General features: G+C 40.5%; 2 long non-coding RNA genes across 3 annotated transcripts in view; one reads left to right on the top strand and one right to left on the bottom strand.

The window, feature by feature from the left end:
* Positions 1–8,948: 8,948 nt before the first annotated feature.
* On the top strand, positions 8,949–10,211 carry LOC307025677. The gene is made up of 3 exons (XR_013804228.1): positions 8,949–9,111; positions 9,464–9,674; positions 10,087–10,211. It is a non-coding gene; the product is annotated as an uncharacterized lncRNA (long non-coding RNA).
* The window catches only part of LOC307025676, a 54,373-nt gene continuing 44,701 nt past the window's right edge, over positions 9,907–19,578 (bottom strand). Inside the window, exons 2-4 of one of the 2 annotated variants that reach the window (XR_013804226.1) lie at positions 12,202–12,319; positions 11,491–11,705; positions 9,907–11,183 (exon numbers count right to left, since the gene is read on the bottom strand). This is a non-coding gene — a long non-coding RNA (uncharacterized lncRNA). The remainder of the gene's footprint in view (positions 11,184–11,490; positions 11,706–12,201; positions 12,320–19,578) is intronic. The other variant, XR_013804227.1, reaches the window with a different exon arrangement.

Below are 19,578 nucleotides of genomic sequence, written 5' to 3'. Positions count from 1 at the left end.
TTACATACCAAACTGTACTTTCTTAGAAACACTATTATTCCCACTTACATACAACATCCAGTGGCGGCTGGTGGAAAATATATTTGGTGGGGCTGTTGATATAGTGAGTAAAAAAATCTTTTTTTGGGAGAAATGACCCCTTAAATTGGGACTTCTGGTGATGTAATGGCCCCATAAAATCGTGGTTCTAGGGCCAGGAACAACCAGGCTGAGTCGGGCTGAGTATGCTAAACTAACTGCGGTCAAGCCAGCCTCCACTCGGGAAAACCTAGTCAAGCCAGCCCTCACGTGATATTGCGGTGCGCGAATATCCTATGCATAAAAAAATCATCCCTCTGTGTTTAGATGAGAATAAAACAAAAACTATCCAGTATCAAAGACTCATTTCACTTCAGGGTGATAGCAGGACATTCCATCTAGTCACTCAGAAAAAATCAGGACATTCTGATGTAGAGTCTCAAAATAAAAGACCTTTGAAATCTCTATTGTATGAGCTATCATCCCTGTTTTTAGATGAGAATAAAACAAAGACTGTCCAGTATCATAGATCCATCTCACTCCAGGGTGATAGCAGGACACCCCATGTTGACACTCAGAAAAAATCAGGACATTCTGATCCACAGTTTCAAAATAAAAGACCTTTGAAGTCACATACATGAGCTATCATCCCTGTCCCCAAAGGTCTTTTATTTTGAAACTCTACATCAGAATGTCCTGATTTTTTCTGAGTGACTACATGGGGTGTCCTGCTATCACCCTGAAGTGAAATGGATCTATGATACTGGACAGTTTTAGTTTTATTCTCATCTAAAAACAGGGATGATAGCTCATATATGAGACTTCAAAGGTCTTTTATTTTGAAACTGTGGATCAGAATGTCCTGATTTTTTCTGAGTGACTAGATGGGGTGTCCTGCTATCAACCTGGAGTGAGATGGATCTATTATACTGGACAGTTTTTGTTTTATTCTCATCTAAAAACATGGATGATAACTCATACAATAGAGATTTCAAAGGTCTTTTATTTTGAAACTCTACATCAGAATGTCCTGATTTTTTCTGAGTGACTAGATGGGATGTCCTGCTATCACCCTGAAGTGAAATGAGTATTTGATACTGGCCATTTTTTGTTTTATTCTCATCTAAACACAGAGGGAGGATCTTTTTTGACTACCGTAATGCATAGGATATTCGCGCACCGTAATATCACGTGAGGGCTGGCTTGACTAGGTTTTTCCGAGTGGAGGCTGGCTTGACCGCAGTCTAAACTAGAGAGAGAATCGCTGTCAAGGGGGCTACAACTACAACAAGATGAACATATTTGACCGTGATTTAATTCTAATACACGTTTCAAAATGATGCCGAAGTAACAACATACTGATACCGGATAGTACAAACCATGAATTAAGGCTTTGACAAGTCTGCAGACAGAAGGCAGGTGAAAAACCTTTTAAAATGCGTGTTTTCTAATGAAGATTTGGCTAAGCTAACGTTGTAAATGCTCCGACCGTCCACACTCACAACAACGGCTCATACAGACATAAATAAACCAGCGACTGTATTCGCCATGACACAGACAGTATGTGGTTTGTACTTGTTTAACTTTTGTCTAGTTTCTGAACAGATATGAAGAGCTGTGAGCTCTGAGTGTTAAGAGCTAACGGCTGTGTTGTTTTTCTGGGGAGCTCATTGAAGATGACGTCACAGCTCCGCCTACACTGCGTTACTATAGATACTAACCCAGTTCCTCACGAGTCTAAAAAAAAACTCACGTCAACGCAAGTAAGCAACGTGGGCGCCAACGTGAGTGCTCTCGTGACCAAAATATTTGACGACGCTGATTGGCTGAAATTATGTTTCGGCGGCACAGTTTACAATTGAGACTTTTGCAACGTGCTGGTTGCTGCTGTTTGGCTCGGGGGCAGCGCCCCGTAATGATAAACTAATGCCAAGGGCAAAGCCAGGAAGGAAACATGTGACTTATCAGTAACTTTAGACATCGTAACACAATTTTAAACAAGATTTTATTGTAGATTATACATTTTACTGATACCAATTGTATGATATTTACCTTTTTCATTAAAAATCTAAAATCAAAAATATATATATTTTTGAAATATATATATTTTTATTAAAAAAAAATGTTTGTATGTGGGAAGAGGTATGGAGGCGCCCCTAGCGCCCCTATGGGCCGGCCGCCACTGACAACATCATACAATATAATACTCTAGTAGTGTATGCAAGATAGAAAACTTTGTGTGTGAAAGAGAATGATAGTGTATGTGAGAGAGGAATTGTAGTATGTATGAGGGTATAGTAGTGTGTGTGTGAGAGAGAATGATAGTGTGTGTGTGTGTGTGTGTGTGTGTGTGAGAGGACATTGTACTGGGTGTGAGAGAGTATACTTTAAAAGGAAGTCAGGTTGATCCAACAGGAAGCCAGTTTAAATATGCATTCCTTGGCTGGTTTACAGCCTTGAAAACAAAGCCTGACGCTGCTCAGAGCACTGCTAGCTACATTTGAGCTAAGAACTTTTAAGATTGTTTTATAGGTCTGTAAGAACAGTATGAAGACAGCCATGATATTTCTTTTTATGTACCTTGTTCTTCAGGGCCAGTTTTTTTTCGTGGAGGTTAATGAGGAAGACATTACTACTTTTTTCACTCTAACGGTGCGGTGTGCTCAGAACATTATGAGGGAAAGTGAGAGCATGGGACCTGACAGCATGGTTTTGGACAGATTATTCAGTGAACTTGCTGGATACCAATGGAATTTTTTTACTTTTCTATCAATTAGCCAGGAGTTTGCAGGGACTGATAGTCAAGAAACTTCAGTCGTCCTTGCGGCCCTGTATGTATGTATTTGTGTAATTACCAACACATATGAAAGCTCAAGATCATTGCATGAAAGACAAATTACTAGCCTTAACTCAAGGGTACCTCCAACAATAAGAACTGGCCATCCTGGTCCCCCTCATATACAATATAAACAGTTTATCAATTGGAATGAGTTGGCGAAGAACTGCAGTCTGCTTAGGAATCAACAGGAGCACACTGTACAGACACATACAGCGGCTTGAAATTAGACCACTGACCTATGCAGGAATGTCTGATGAGGTTCTGGCAAACACTGTTCACGAGATCCTTCAAACTACCTGTTACGTCCCCACTAAGGTCTAGGGGACCTGGAGACAATAACAAACAACCACTAAAAATGAGGGAGTCAGTGTAACAGTTGACAAAAGGTTTATTTTGTGTAAATAAATGAACAGACATATAATTGAAACACTCGGTTGGGGAGGAGGATCAAAGAATTGTGCCAAACAAAAGAAACAAGCATAACAAAACCAGGCCTATCTCTACATCTATCCTTTGAAATCAAAACTCAAACAAAAAAACCCTCACTAACTAAACTACAAAGAATTTGACAAAACAATATACAGGGGTGGCAACAATCCGCTAACCTAGTGTTTCTGAACATTAGTTAGCTACGTGGTGAGAAATGTACAGGGTACCCCAGACTTACCTAACTCCTCCACCTCTCAACACACACACTTTCACAAAGGTCAGACAATTCAAAGATCATGAGTTGCTAAACACTGCAGGCTCCTTCATCAGCAACAGGCCCAGAGTGAGAGAGAGAAGACTTCCTGGGTGCCTCCTTTATGGGTCGGCCCTGGCTGCTGATAGGCCAGCTGAGGGTGAGGGGATCCAATCAGCCATCAGATTCAGGTGCACAGGCAGATTCCGATCAGCTGCTGATTAGCTGTGCAGAAGACAGGGAGAAGAGAGAAACACAGGAGGGAAAAAAAACCCCACAAGTACAGCCTGCCTGGCACGTAACACCCCCACACATATAAATCCAAACAGTATGTTTGGACCCGACAATATACATTTTCTATGTTATTGGGAAGATGAGACAAGTAATTGGGCAAATCAGCCAATACCTCAGTATTGCTTAGTCTTGCCCCCTGTGGTGTTGCACTGCGCATCACCAACTCATCCTCATGCTAATTTGAGCTCACCTTTGAAACTGAAGCCATAGGAGAGACGGTTGTCTCCACCTGGTGAGCTTTAAAAGACTCACTTTGGTCATCCCTGGTGCAGTTTTCTTCAGCATGTTGACATGACACACTCTGGTAGGACGTCTGCGGTCAGGTGTTTGAATGACGTAGTTTGTTTCACAGAGCTTCTTATCTACAACATAAGGACCAGAAGATTTAGTAGACAGAGCAGAACCAGGTACAGGCAATATAACCAACACCTCGTCACCTGGCTGAAACAAGCGTGCTACGGCCTTCTGGTCGTAGCGTTTCTTCATTTTCCCCTGGGTAGAGGTCAGAGCTTCCCTAGCCAAGGAGCAAACACGATGTAGACGATCCTTAAGTTTGGCGACATATCCTGCGATACTGCAAACTTTTTTCATTGGCATGATCAAATGCTCTTTAAGAAGTTTTAAAGGACCTCTGACTTCATGTCCAAACACTAGCTCAGCAGGACTAAAACCTAGAGACTCCTGAACAGCTTCACGGGCGGCAAATAACACTAAAGGAACACCGTCATCCCAATCTTTATGAGACTCGTGGCAATGTTTTCTTAACATGCACTTCATAGTCTGGTGAAACCTCTCTAATGCCCCCTGACTTTCAGGATGATATGGGCTGGATGTCACATGCTTGATCCCTAAGGTGTCAAGTACCCGGGCAAACACTTTAGACATGAAGTTAGTACCTTGGTCTGTTTGAACTACCTTTGGTAGACCAAACGTGTAGAAAAACTTCAGAAGTGCCTTGGTGATGACCAGGGCAGTGATTTTCCGTAGTGGGATGGCTTCTGGGAACCTAGTGGAGGCACACATGACAGTTAAGAGAAACTGGTTTCCAGTTTTAGTTTTTGGCAAGGGTCCCACACAATCCACAATCACCCTTTCAAATGGCTCTCCCATTGCTGGAATGGGAATGAGAGGAGCAGGGTGTATCAACTGATTTGGTTTACCAGCAACTTGGCACACATGACATGTTCGACAATAAAGAACTACGTCAGACTTAAGTCCTGGCCAAAAGAAGTGTTTTAAAACTCTTTCATATGTTTTTGTTACCCCCATGTGACCTGACCACGGATGATCATGAGCCAAGAACATCACCTGAGAACGATAGGCTGTTGGCACGACAACCTGATAAATTGCAAAGGAGTCTGACTTCTCACAGGCATCACTAATCCAGCGACGCATCAATAGTCCATCTTCCATAATGTAGGCCATCTTCTTTGACTTGGCCTCTTTCTGACTGATAAAAGAAGAGAGACATTTAGAAAGTGTTTCATCACTTAACTGGGCTGCCATGAATTCTTCCCGAGTGGCAGGCAGTTGTACAAGCTCTGAGCTGTTACTGGGTGATCCAGCATCAGCAGACCGGGCCTCCTCTGGCAGTCGGTCCATCGCAGTCATGTCTTTAAGAAACTGCCCTGTAGCAAGAAAAGAATCAGACAAGTCCTCTCCATATTTCTTTGACTGGGCCCTTGTAACAACACAAGCAGGAAAGATTTCGGGAGGTACTTCAGCTGATTGATCTGCGTCTAAACTTAGATCAGGAGAATCAATGACCTCAGGTACTGGCTTAACTTTGCCTCCAGCAAAGTCATTACTGAGGATGAAATCAACACCCTTGATGGGCAAGGCAGGGAGGACAGCTACTTTAAAGAATCCTTTGACAAGGGACGAGTGAATATAAACATTGTGCAAAGGAGCCACAACTAGTGTCATGCCTACCCCTTGAACAACAGCACTTGATCCACATGATGACCTGGAGGTTAAAGGTAAGATGCCTTCTCTAATAATAGACTGAGAACCTCCGGTATCCCTAAGTACCTGTACTGGCAGCTGGTCTTTAGGATCCCCTGTTAAAGAAACAAAGCCCTTTGAAATAAAGGGTTTGAAGCAGGGATCAGGTACATCATCTTCCTGGGACATTTCTATGTCTGATAGGGAAACTCCTTTAATGAGTCCCATGCCTTTTGGCGTTTGAAAGCGTTGCGAAAATTGTTGTTTACGCTTTAAGAAATGACAACCTGAAATAAGGTGTCCTGTTTTATGGCAGTAGTTACACTCACGGGGCCCCCGTGGAGGTGATGGTGGTCCTCTAGACCTTTAAAAAGTTGTTGGGCCAAGATCAGTCCTTCCGGTTTGCGACTCTGTAGCTTTATCTGGGCGCAAGGGTGAAGAAAACACAGTCTTGTGAGTGAGCATAAGTTCATCCGCTAAAACAGCTGCCTTAGCCAGTGAAGTGACCTTCTGTTCATTTAAGAATATCACCATCCTTTCAGGCAAAGAATTCTTAAAATCTTCCAAGAGAAGTAACTGACGATGACTCTCAAAATGATCCTTCACTTCATTAGCCGCACACCATTTGTCAAAGAGAATGCCCTTCTCTCGCGCAAACTCAACAAATGTCTGAGTAGCAGACTTTTTATGGTGTCTGAACTTTTGTCTGTAGGCCTCCGGCACAAGCTCATAAGCACGCAAGATCGACTCTTTAAGCACTTCGTACTGCAAGCTTTCTTCCAAAGAAAGTGAAGATACCACTTCCTGAGCTTTACCTACTAATTTGCACTGTAGTAGGATTGGCCACATGTCTTTAGGCCAGACTAGTGCGGTAGCAATCCTCTCAAAAGCACAAAAATATGAGTCAACTTCTGATTCTCTAAAAGTTGGCACCAAAGCAATATTTTTACTAATATCAAAACTTGTTGTATGAGAGACTGTATGCGAAGGTATTGACCTCTCAAATGTCTGCTCTGAAGAGATTCTCAGGGCATCAACTTCAAGCCGCTTTAACGTTATTTCTTTCTCAGCTTCTATCTCTAACTTGCGAATCTGCAGTTTATAATCATATTCCGCTCTACGCACCATTTCCTTCTCCTGGGCCTCCAGCTGAAGACGGGCAAGACAAACCTTCAGTTTGGCATCACTACTTGCACCAACCTACCCGGAGAGAAAGCCTCAAACCTAGGAATCGTTGCAGGAGGAGTCTCAGGATTTACCTTGTCAATTCTAGGTGTAGCTAATACAGCCAGACTCTTCTGTTCTATAAAGGAAGCACCAACAACACGTTCCCCATCATCATCATCATCATCATCATCATTAATAGATACATCAGCCCAAGGCTGAGTTGACATGCTTGGGATTACAAGAATCTTTAACTCCTCTAGTTTTTGCATGATTTTCTCTCTTATCTCTTTTTTTACTTTATACTTGTCTACTGAAATGTTATAGTGAGCTGCAATACATAACATGTCATCTTTGCGACAGGAATACAACTTATCAACACTTGGACTTTCAATAAAGTCCTGTAAGTCAAAACCCATTTTTCAGCAAATGTACAACACCTACAATGACTTCTCAATTATTGGTTGTTGTTTTTTTAGCTCAGGAAAATAGAGATCTCGGACGAGCCCCCATTTGTTACGTCCCCACTAAGGTCTAGGGGACCTGGAGAAAATAACAAACAACCACTAAAAATGAGGGAGTCAGTGTAACAGTTGACAAAAGGTTTATTTTGTGTAAATAAACGAACAGACATATAATTGAAACACTCGGTTGGTGAGGAGGAGGAGTCAAAGGATTGTGCCAAACAAAAGAAACAAGCATAACAAAACCAGGCCTATCTCTACATCTATCCTTTGAAACCAAAACTCAAACAAAAAAAACCTCACTAACTAAACTACAAATAATTTGACAAAACAATATACAGGGGTGGCAACAATCCGCTAACCTAGTGTGTCTGAACATTAGTTAGCTACGTGGTGAGAAATGTACAGGGTACCCCAGACTTACCTGACTCCTCCTCCTCCTCACCAACCGAGTGTTTCAATTATATGTCTGTTCGATTATTTACACAAAATAAACCTTTTGTCAACTGTTACACTGACTCCCTCATTTTTAGTGGTTGTTTGTTATTGTCTCCAGGTCCCCTAGACCTTAGTGGGGACGTAACAAATGGGGACTCGTCCGAGATCTCTATTTTCCTGAGCTAAAAAAAACAACAAAAAAACAACCAATAATTGAGAAGTCATTGTAGGTGTTGTACATTGGCTGAAAAATGGGTTTTGACTTACAGGACTTTATTGAAAGTCCAAGTGTTGATAAATTGTATTCCTGTCGCAAAAATGACATGTTATGTATTGCAGCTCACTTTAACATTTCAGTAGACAAGTATAAAGTAAAAAAAAGAGATAAGAGAGAAAATCATGCAAAAACTAGACGGAGTTAAAGATTCTTTTAATCCCAAGCATGTCAACTCAGCCTAGGGCTGATGTATCTATTGATGATGATGATAGGGAACGTGTTGTTGGTGCTTCCTTTATAGAACAGAAGAGTCTGGCTGTATTAGCTACACCTAGAATTGACAAGGTGTTGGTTCTATTGCCTGTACCTGGTTCTGCTCTGTCTACTACATTTTCTGGTCCTTATGTTGTAGATAAGAAGCTCTGTGAAACAAACTACGTCATTCAAACACCTGACCGCAGACGTCCTACCAGAGTGTGTCATGTCAACATGCTGAAGAAGTACTGCACCAGGGATGACCAAAGTGAGTCTTCTAAAGCTCACCAGGTGGAGACAACCGTCTCTCCTATGGCTTCAGTTTCAAAGGTGAGCTCAAATGAGCATGAGGATGAGTTGGTGATGCGCAGTGCAACACCACAGGGGGCAAGACTAAGCAATACTGAGGTATTGGCTGATTTGCCCAATTACTTGTCTCATCTTCCCAATAATATAGAAAATGTATATTGTCGGGTCCAAACATACTGTTTGGATTTATATGTGTGGGGTTTTCTTTCCCTCCTGTGTTTCTCTCTTCTCCCTGTCTTCTGCACTGCTAATCAGCAGCTGATCGGAATCTGCATGTGCACCTGAATCTTTTGGCTGATTGGATCCCCTCACCCTCAGCTGGCCTATCAGCAGCCAGGGCCGACCCATAAAGGAGGCACCCAGGAAGTCTTCTCTCTCTCACTCTGGGCCTGTTGCTGATGAAGGAGCCTGCAGTGTTTAGCAACTCATGATCTTTGAATTGTCTGACCTTTGTGAAAGTGTGTGTGTTGAGAGGTGGAGGAGTTAGGTAAGTCTGGGGTACCCTGTACATTTCTCACCACGTAGCTAACTAATGTTCAGACACACTAGGTTAGCGGATTGTTGCCACCCCTGTATATTGTTTTGTCAAATTCTTTGTAGTTTAGTTAGTGAGGTTTTTTTTGTTTGAGTTTTGGTTTCAAAGGATAGATGTAGAGATAGGCCTGGTTTTGTTATGCTTGTTTCTTTTGTTTGGCACAATCCTTTGACTCCTCCTCCTCCTCCTCCTCACCACCCGAGTGTTTCAATTATGTCTTTTTGATTATTTACACAAAATAAACCTTTTGTCAACTGTTACACTGACTCCCTCATTTTTAGTGGTTGTTTGTTATTGTCTCCAGGTCCCCTAGACCTTAGTGGGGACGTAACAAACACTACCCCTAATGCAGGGGAAAGGTATGTTTTAGGGAATCTTCGTTCACGGCACATCAGAATACAACGTTGGCGTGTGAGACGCTGCCTGCAAAAACTTGAACCGGTTGGACGGGCTTTTCGCCGCCGCCGTGCAATTCGTCGAAGAGTTTACAATGTTCAAACTCCCAATCAATTATGGTGAGTATTGCATGACATTAAATTAATTTATGTGCCATGAATGCACAAGTAATATTGTAGATGTTGCTAGTGGTAGAAACACATGACATTATTGCAAGTAGGCCTAAAATGCAAGTAAAACTTTAAAATACACTTATTATTTTTTGCTAGTCTTCCTCTACTGGAACTTTATTTTACGTTAATATAAATACTTATATAATAGTCAATAAAGGATGTCCTTTATCATGTGCTTTTGTCTTAAACAACTCTAACTGAGTTCATGCTGTGAAATAAAAAAGGTGTAATTTGGAAGGACTAATCCTTTGACTTCTAGAATGGTAACCATGTGATGGACATTCTGGTTCTGTATTAACAATATTCATCATGGTTGCAATTTTGTTTTTGTAAATATTGAAGTTTTTTCTCCCTACAGGCATATAGACGGAAACCATAAACTGGTGAGATGGCGGATGGTCCATAACCAGAGGATAGAATGGCTGTGGGCAGAGCTTAACAGAGTTGTCTCGTTCCACTTTAGTAACCTTTTTACCTTCATGGAAAATGAGGGCATATTGGATTCTACGAATGACCTCCATTTGTTTTGTCTTCACTAAATCTACCTGCCAAGAGTTCAAAGGTCAGCTGCTGAATTCCAAAATCAGTGGAACCACCATGGATTATCTACAATGGGTGGACAAACTCCTCTCCAACTGTGGCAGAGAGGAGTTCTAAACAGTGCTCGAGCTGAAAACTTGGCAATTGATGACATTTTTGGAAGGAAACGAGACAGTTGGAGTCAATGAACACATCCCCTTACCATTAGTGACAGACAACAAAATTGTGGTTCCGGTAAATGACTTTAATGTTAATGAAACCATGATGAACAGAATTGAAGAACTATTTGACCCGTTGAGTGATGATGGTAATCACGGCATATTTTATTTTTTTTGTTCTGGTGAATGTTCTTAGTGAACCGTAAACACTGGAAATGGTTCACACTTAAAGTAACAAAACAAGCACTATTTAAAAAAAAATGTTAAACACACTGAAAGTAACATTTATATATTTGTGATTTGTTGCACCACTGGGCCAGAATACCTTAATTATGTGCCCAGTTACTCAATCAGCACTAATAAAGCAATGTACAATGGTTGATAAAGAATAATGTTTTTTTGCACTTCGCAAAAATAAAAAAATAAAATTGTTTTTCACATTGCTTCAAGAACCTGGCTGAAACCTCCTGAACGAGGTAGATGTAACAAACATAATGTTCCCATTACTCTCTTCCAAAACCCTGTGTGTTACCTAGTGCAAAGTCCATGCACTCTTTAAAATCATCATAAGTCTCAAGCAGCGGCAACTTCAGGCAGTTTATGCAAGTGTTCGCCATGGGCAGATGCTGTTTGGGGCTGGAGGGATGCCCATGCAGGAAATCAATTGATGGCTGAGGAGAGAAGCCAACTGGAGGGATGACACTTGCACCTGTTGCAAAGGCAAGGATTTTCCCTAACTTTGGTGGTCCCTCTTGATCTAAAACACAGTAAAGCAAGCAAAACAATAATTACAATTTTAAACCATACCAGCAAGTACAAAATACCATACAGAAAAAATCTATTCGTAAAGAATGAAAGACAAAGAAACCAAACATGTGACAAGTAAGAGGATATTTTAAGACAAAAAGAAAGGAAGAAAAAGGAAATAGAAACAAAGCAAGATTAAGGAAAAAGGCAGACAATGAAAAGAGTAATGTCAATGTGGCATTATGTTGTAGCAAGTCTTTGCACACTAAGTGATCAACATCATTGGAGACAGTACTACATCTAGCAGCAGTATTAACCTTCCACATCCTGCAGGTAGTCCCTCCAAAAGGGTACCACAACTTCCTCTGTCCTTCTTTTGTTGCTTCCCACTTCAGACAGCAGGATATGGAAAAGATGGTCCATTACGTCAGCAGTGAGAGCCGATGGTTCGAGGCACATCAAAGGCCGGAAACTTTCTGGATGCATTTTAATTGCATCTAGAGCGCCAAGGACCTTTAGCCCCTCCTTAAATCTTCAGTATACAAATGAGGGTCAAGAGAACAATTTGTGTGAACAATTGTGTTAGCTAATAGTAAAGAATTAAAGAGATAACTTTCATCACCATTGCAGAAAAATTGCTTAAAAATAAAAAATGTCCACCAGAGAACAGTATGAAATCTAGGGCAAAAACAAAGTTTGATGTTTGTGACAATCTTTAATTAATATGCTCAGATTTGTTAATTATTAAGTACATGTAACTTGTTCAAAAATACATACTTCAGAGCTTTATTTACAGGGAGTAATATGTTTCTGACCACATTAACTGATTTGATTGTGTTTATTTTATTCTTACACAGCCCTATTTTATAAGGAACAATCTCTTTCCAATACAAATATACACATTCAAACATTTTTCTTCTTGTATCTTTGTTTGAAAAAAAGGTTTAAAATATAGTCAGCTTTAGCTTTTTTGTTAGCACCTAAATGATATCACTAATTTGGTTTATAGGCAATAGTGTTGCACAAACCTTTGAAATGCTCCTGCAACTCTGTGGACCACCTGGAACATGGTAATGTCTTGGAACAACAGGTCTCTGTCTTCTATGGATTTCAACGGCCCGAGACACCCTGCATTTGCAAGAAAATCTTGCAGTGGTTCATTCAAGAGGTCATTCATTTATCAAGCCTAATTTATCTACATTTTGCTAACTTATAACTTGACTTACGAGGCAATATACCTCACCTCTATAAGTGGCCCAGCCCTTCTTATATTTTTCTGTATGTGGCCCTCGGTCAAAAAGGTTTGGACACCGCTGTTCTAAAGTAACTCTAAAGCAGAGCTTCTCAAACTCCGGACCAAGGTCCGGACCGAACTGCAAATCAATCCGGATTGAACCCTGTATCCCATTATTTATTTTTTAAAGTGGACCTATTATGCTATATTGGAAAAATATATTGTACGGCCATACCTATACAAAACATGTCTGTGAAGTTTATTGCTTCAGCTCACCCATTGTAGCCATGCCTCATACTGCTCATACCCCTCTTTTGCAGCCCTGTTAGAGAAACGCGGATTTGGGGTCCTTAGCTTAAAAAAAAAAAAAGAGGAGGCGGAGCTAATGCCTGATCAGAATTATACCGGAGATAAAGTTCAATTCTGCTGTGAGAAAACGCCATCCTGTTCTAAACCACATCAAAGATTATTTCTGAAACAGTATGGAGCTCAAATGCTTTTTCTCTTGCGTGTTTATCACATGCTGAGTTCCTTTTTTTATGTCCTGCTTTTTAAACACGTGCTCTACAGTACAGGTTAGCTCTGAGTGTTAGCGAGGCTTGCTAATGTAAACAAAGACGAGATTATGTCCAAAACACGTCAGGCATTGTTTCGGATAGCAATTTTCTGTGGATCCGCTGCTGATTTGACGTCAGATCGGCAGCAAATCTGTATCCGCTCGTTGTACCCCTGTTTTAAAATATTTGGGTACGGAGGAAAAGACAGAGGGTTTTATTTTCTGACGCTGTGTGAGTTCCCTGACGCACCGGGGACACATAGTATTTATGTATAAAAGACATGATAGGTCCCCTTTAATGTATATTTTCTTGTGTCTGACGCATTGTGAGAATGAACGTGCATATATATTTACTTGTGTGCGCGAGCGTGACACGCATTGCAGACCGCAAGTTAACCGCAAGTTTACCTTGACTTTCTAATGCTTCTAATGCCATTTTTGCCGAGGTTCAAGGCATTGGCTACAGAAAAACAGTGCCATTTCTCCCACTAGTTCAAGCAATCATACTGTATGTATCAGAAGTGGGAGTAACATGTGCAAGTCTCAAGTCTTGACCTACAAGTATCAAGCAAGTCCCAAGTCACGGTGGTGAGAGTCAAGCAAGTCAAGTCATTGCTCAGTCATACAAAATTCTGATGAAAAAGCCCAGTTTCCGCATTTAAATCAGTGGTTATTAAAATGGATTCAACCCACACTATGATCTTCATTACATACACAGTTAATGATTTGACATTTAATTTAGACCAATGACAATCATATTAGATTCATATTAACCCTAGAACTGCAGACAATATAGCTAGGACTCAATCAAAAAGTCTGTTCAAAAAGGCAGAATTCCAGGTAAGAAAATCACACAATGGCATTTTCAATTAGACATATTTAATTTAAATGTATGTTAACACTAGAACCGCCAACAGCTTCAGCACCTATATAGATATCATTTTCAAATCATTTCATTTGTTCCTCTTCATAATTTCCTTATAAACTAAGTAGGATGATTTAAAACTCACTTACAGATGTAGCACTCCAGATAGGACTCACATGGGTGTGTCCCAGTCAAAAACCCAGCGGATGCCAGTGGCTGGGGGTGTTGCCAAATTGCTAGAGGGCGTTGCCAAAGTTCTCCATTTGTTCAATTACAGGATTTAACCATGAGATGGCGCTTCGTTCACAAATACACAAAGACAACTGGGTGTTGTAGAACTTAGTCTGTTTGCAATGTTTGCAGCTCTTCAGTTGTGTTTGCTGAATACTGTAGCATTTAATCACTTATTTGTTATGGTTTTCACTGGCTACTATAATGAAAAAATATCAATATTTTAGATCAAATAAAGTATATAGTTTGCTTTATGCAGTATATTTTTTGTAATATTGTTGGGGTGTTTTTACACAGTAGTGAGAGTGAAAAACAGGATAGCACAGATTAATAAAATCAAAAATAAGATGAGCGATAAAAATAAAAATAATAATAATGAGAAACTATAAAATAAGAAATGAATAAAACTCAAATTTAATTATCATATCATATATTCTAATGCAGTGGTTCTCAACCTTTTTCCACCAAGTACCACCTGAGAAAATAGTTGGCTCTCCAAGTACCACCATATGACCAATGTTAAAATACAGTCTATGCACAGTTCATGCAGGACTCGGAGGAAAATGTATTCATAATACCATTATTTATTGTGCTCTCTCTCTCTCTCTTTCTCTCACTCACTCACTCACTCACTCACTCACACACACACCACAAGTGAGAATATAAAGAACAAAATAATAACTTATTCTCACACAACAAATGTCAACTGTACACACATGTCATTTCCTGGACCTATACCAAAGTGTGAATGTAGGCTTCCTGCAACAACCCACATCGAAACAGAAAATGTCCTATTGGGAATTCAGTTCCAATAATAATGAAGCCTCCAGGAGCAGATGAGCCTAAGGGCTAATAGCTCATCTTCAGTCTGCTGATGTTTGCTATTGCCATTTCTGTGGTGGCAAAGTAAAAAAGAAAAGAAAAAACATAAGAAAAAAGATAACAATTAAGAACAAGTGTTTGCTTTTTCAGCTTTTGACCTCTCTCCATCCTTTGAGCAAATGCCTTCTTCCTGAGTCATTTCTCTCCTCCATCACAGCGGCTGTGCATATCACTTTTGTGTTGCTGGCGGAGCCTACGCTTGTACTCGGTTGATGACTGTCCTCCTCCTCATTCAATCAATCAATCAATCAATGTTTATTTATATAGCCCAATATCACAAATGTTACATTTGTCTCAGTGGACTTCACAGTTTGTACAGAATATAAGTATGACAATACGACACCCTCTGTCCTTAGACCCTCACATCGTACAAGGAAAAACTTCCAGAGAAAACCCCACAGTTTAAAGGGAAAAATGGGAGAAACCTCAGGGAGAGCAACAGAGGAGGGATCCCTCTCCCAGGACGGACAGACGTGCAATAGATGCCGTGTGCAAATTGAAAAGATAATACATTTGCAACATAGGTAGTCCAAATGTTTTGAAATGCATGTGTGTATAATAAGAAGATGAATCCACGAGGATATCCATCCAGGACTTATGATCCAGGACCGCAGCCACGACTCAAGATCCAGGACTCGCAATCCATGACACAGGACCGCAGGATCATCCATGACTCCGGATCCCGGCGTATATAGACACCAAAAAGAAAGAAATTTGGGGAAGCTGGGTTAATCGGAACATGAGAGTACACAGGTATAGACAGAGAGAAGGAAGAAGTAAGATGTCCCCCGACAAACTAAGCCTATATCAGCAAAACTAGGGGCTGAATCTAATCAGCCCTAACTATAAGCTTTATCAAAAAGGAAGGTCTTAAGCGCACTCTTAAAAACGGATAGGGTGTCTGCCGTCCGAACACAAACTGGAAGCTGATTCCACAAAAGTGGAGCTTGATAAGAAAAGGCTCTGGCTCCCATTGTACTTTTAGAGACTCTAGGAACAACCAACAACCCTGCATTCTTGGAACGCAATGCCCTAGTAGGACAATAGGGTATAATGAGTTCTTTAAGGTAAGATGGCGCCTGCCCATTAAGGGCTTTGTAGGCGAGAAGAAGAATTTTAAATTCTATCCTGTGTTCTATAGGGAGCCAGTGTAAGGCAGCCAGAACAGGAGTAATGTGGTCCCTTTTCCTAACTCTGGTTAGTACACGAGCTGCAGCATTTTGAATCAGCTGAAGCGACTTGACTGACTTCTTGGTACACCCTGATAATAAGGAGTTACAATAATCCAGCCTTGAAGTAACAAATGCATGGACTAGTTTCTCTGCATCGTTTTGAGGCAAGATATGCCTGATTTTTGCAATGTTACGTAGATGGAAGTAGGCGGTCCTTGAAATGGATTTTATGTGGGTGTTAAAGGATAAATCCTGATCAAATATAACACCAAGATTCCTTACAGTCTCACTGGAGGCCAAATTAATGCCATCCATAGTTAATATATCTTTAGATAATTTGTGTCGTAGATTCTTCGGGCCAAGTACAATAACTTCAGTTTTGGTCGTGTTTAACATCAAAAAATTTAAGGTCATCCACGTTTTTAAGTCCTTGAGGCAGTCTTGAATTTTATTTAGATGATTAATTTCATCAGGCTTGATTGATAAATATAGTTGAGTATCATCCGCATAACAATGAAAGTTTACAGAATGATTCCTTATAATATTGCCTAACGGAAGCATATATAGGGTGAACAAAATAGGTCCAAGCACTGAGCCCTGTGGCACTCCATGGCTAACTTTGGTTTGCATGGAAGATTCATCGTTGACACGTAAAAACTGAGAGCGTTCAGATAGATAAGACCTAAACCAGCCTAAAGCAGTTCCCTGTATGCCAACTAAGTGCTCTAGTCTTTGCAATAGGATATCATGGTCGATAGTATCAAATGCAGCACTAAGATCGAGCAAGACAAGAATAGAGACAAGTCCCTTGTCAGAGGCTATTAGAATGTCATTTGTGACTTTAACCAGAGCTGTCTCTGTGCTATGTTGTGTTCTAAAGCCAGACTGAAAATCTTCAAATAAATCATAGTTTCTTAAGTAATCACACAGCTGTTTTGCGACTGCTTTCTCAAGAATTTTTGAGAGGAACGGAAGATTAGAAATAGGTCTATAGTTGGCTAAAACCTCTGGATCGAGGTTGTGCTTTTTAAGAAGCGGTTTTATCACTGCTACTTTGAATGATTTTGGAACATAGCCTGATAATAAAGACATATTCATAATATTTAATAAAGAAGTGCTAATTAATGGAAAAACTTCTTTTAACAGCTTAGTTGGAATCGGGTCTAAGATACACGTTGATGGTTTAGAAGAGAGAATCATTGAATTTAATTGTTCAAGGTTTATGGCTGAAAAGCATTCTAGTTTACTATCTAGTGTAATATTATTAGAACTTACGTTTCCGGGAGCTGTTGATAACACTATACTGGTCAAAGGCAAGAGGTCATTGATTTTGTTTCTAAGAGTAACAATTTTATCGTTAAAAAAGCACATAAAATCATTACTACTGAGTGCTATGGGAATAGAAGGCTCAGTCGAGCTGTGGCTCTCTGTCAGCCTGGCTACAGTGCTGAAAAGAAATCTTGCATTATTCTTATTCTCATCTATTAATGAAGAGTAGTATGCTGCTCTCGCTTTACGCAGTGCTTTCTTATATTCATTGAGAGTAATATGCCAAATTAAACGAGATTCTTCAAGTTTAGTGGAACGCCATATCCTTTCAAGTTGTCTCGACTTTTGCTTTATTTTGCGGGTTTCGGCATTATGCCATGGAGCTAATCTATGTTGTTTTATTTTCTTCTTTTTCAAAGGAGCAACAGAGTCTAATTTTATTCGCAGCGCATCTGTAGCACTATCAACAACATGATCAATTTGGGGTGGTGTACATTTTGTATAAGTTTCCTCCCCTACATGCAGACATGCTATCGAGTTAAGTATTGGTGGAATCTCTTCCTTAAATTTGGCTATAGCACTAACAGATAGGTTTCTGCTGCAGGAGCTTTTGGCTAATGCTTTGTAGTCTAGTAACAGTACTTCAAAAGTTACTAAGAAATGGTCGGATAAAGCAGGATTATGCGGTTCGACTAATAGTTGCTCAATTTCAATACCATAAGTCAGAACAAGGTCAAGAGTGTGATTATAGCAGTGGGTTGGTTTATTTACACTCTGACAGAAACCAACAGAATCTAATATAGAGTTAAATGCAACAGTAAGGCTATTTTTATCATCGTCAACATGAATATTAAAGTCACCTACGATAATTACTTTATCTGTTTTAAGTACCAAAGCTGATAAAAACTCAGAGAATTCTGATAAGAATTCTGAATAAGGACCTGGTGCACGGTACACTGTAACAAATAAGATTGGCTGCAAAGTTTTCCAGGTCGGATGCGTAAGACTGAAAATGAGGCTTTCAAAGGAGGTATAATTTAATTTTTGTTTAGTATTGATAAGTAAACTTGAGTCAAAGATTGCTGCAACTCCACCTCCTCGGCCCGTGCCTCGGGCAATATGAGTATTGATATGGCTGGGTGGAGTGGCCTCATTTATGCTGACATATTCTTCATGTCTCAACCAAGTTTCAGTGAGACAGCATATATCAATATTATAATCTGATATTAAATCATTTACCAGTATTGCTTTAGATGCTAGAGATCTTATGTTTAAGAGACCACATTTAATCTTCCTGTTTTGTTGCACTGTAGTAGTTGTTACATTTACTTTTATTAGGTTATTATGTATGACACCTCTATTAGGTTTTACCTTAAATTGTCCTTGGGCAGACACACACACCGTTAATATTGGGTATTTTATTGGGGTCGGGATTCCTATGGATGACTGCCTAGGAGAGAGCGCAGAGAAGCGTTTAAGACTGCGACTCTGCCTCCTGGTCTCAACTCCAGTTTGTCATGGATTAAGTCCACAGAGCCCTGAAATGTTTGCCGAAATGAGATTTGCACCTTCCAAAGTAGGATGAATGCCGTCTCTCTTAATCAGACCAGGTTTTCCCCAGAAGGCTGTCCAATTATTCACGAAGCCCACATTGTTTGCTGGGCACCACCAAGACAACCAGCGCTGAAATGATGACATGCGGCTATACATGTCATCATTGATCAGATTGGGGAGGGGACCAGAGAAGATTACGATGTCCGACATTGTTTTAGCATAACTACACACCGACGCCACATTAAGTTTGGTGCATTCTGATTGGCGTAAACGAACATCATTACCACCGACGTGAATAACAATCCTACTGTATTTACGTTTATTTTTAGCCAGCAGTCTAAGATGCGCCTCAACGTCGCCCGCTCTGGCCCCCGGAATGCATGTGACTGTGGACGCTTCGGTCTCTAAATTCACGTGTCTCATAATAGAGCTACCAATAACCAGAGTTGGCTTCTCAGCGGGTGTCTCGCTGAGTGGGGAATATCTGTTAGATACGTGAACGGGTTGGTGGGGACCTGCGGGTTTCGCGTTATGCCCCTTCTGAACAGTCACCCATTCTCCCTGCTGCTCGGGAGTTGCCGGGGGACGGCTAAGAGGAGCTACCTTTTGCCGGTCCGCACCGGCTAACATGGGCTTTACTCT

Source organism: Notothenia rossii, assembly GCF_949606895.1.
Source record: "Notothenia rossii genome assembly, chromosome: 11".
NCBI classification, from domain to species: domain Eukaryota; kingdom Metazoa; phylum Chordata; class Actinopteri; order Perciformes; family Nototheniidae; genus Notothenia; species Notothenia rossii.
The sequence above is the reverse complement of the archived record's forward strand: the minus strand, read 5'-3'. Positions and strand labels throughout refer to the sequence as shown.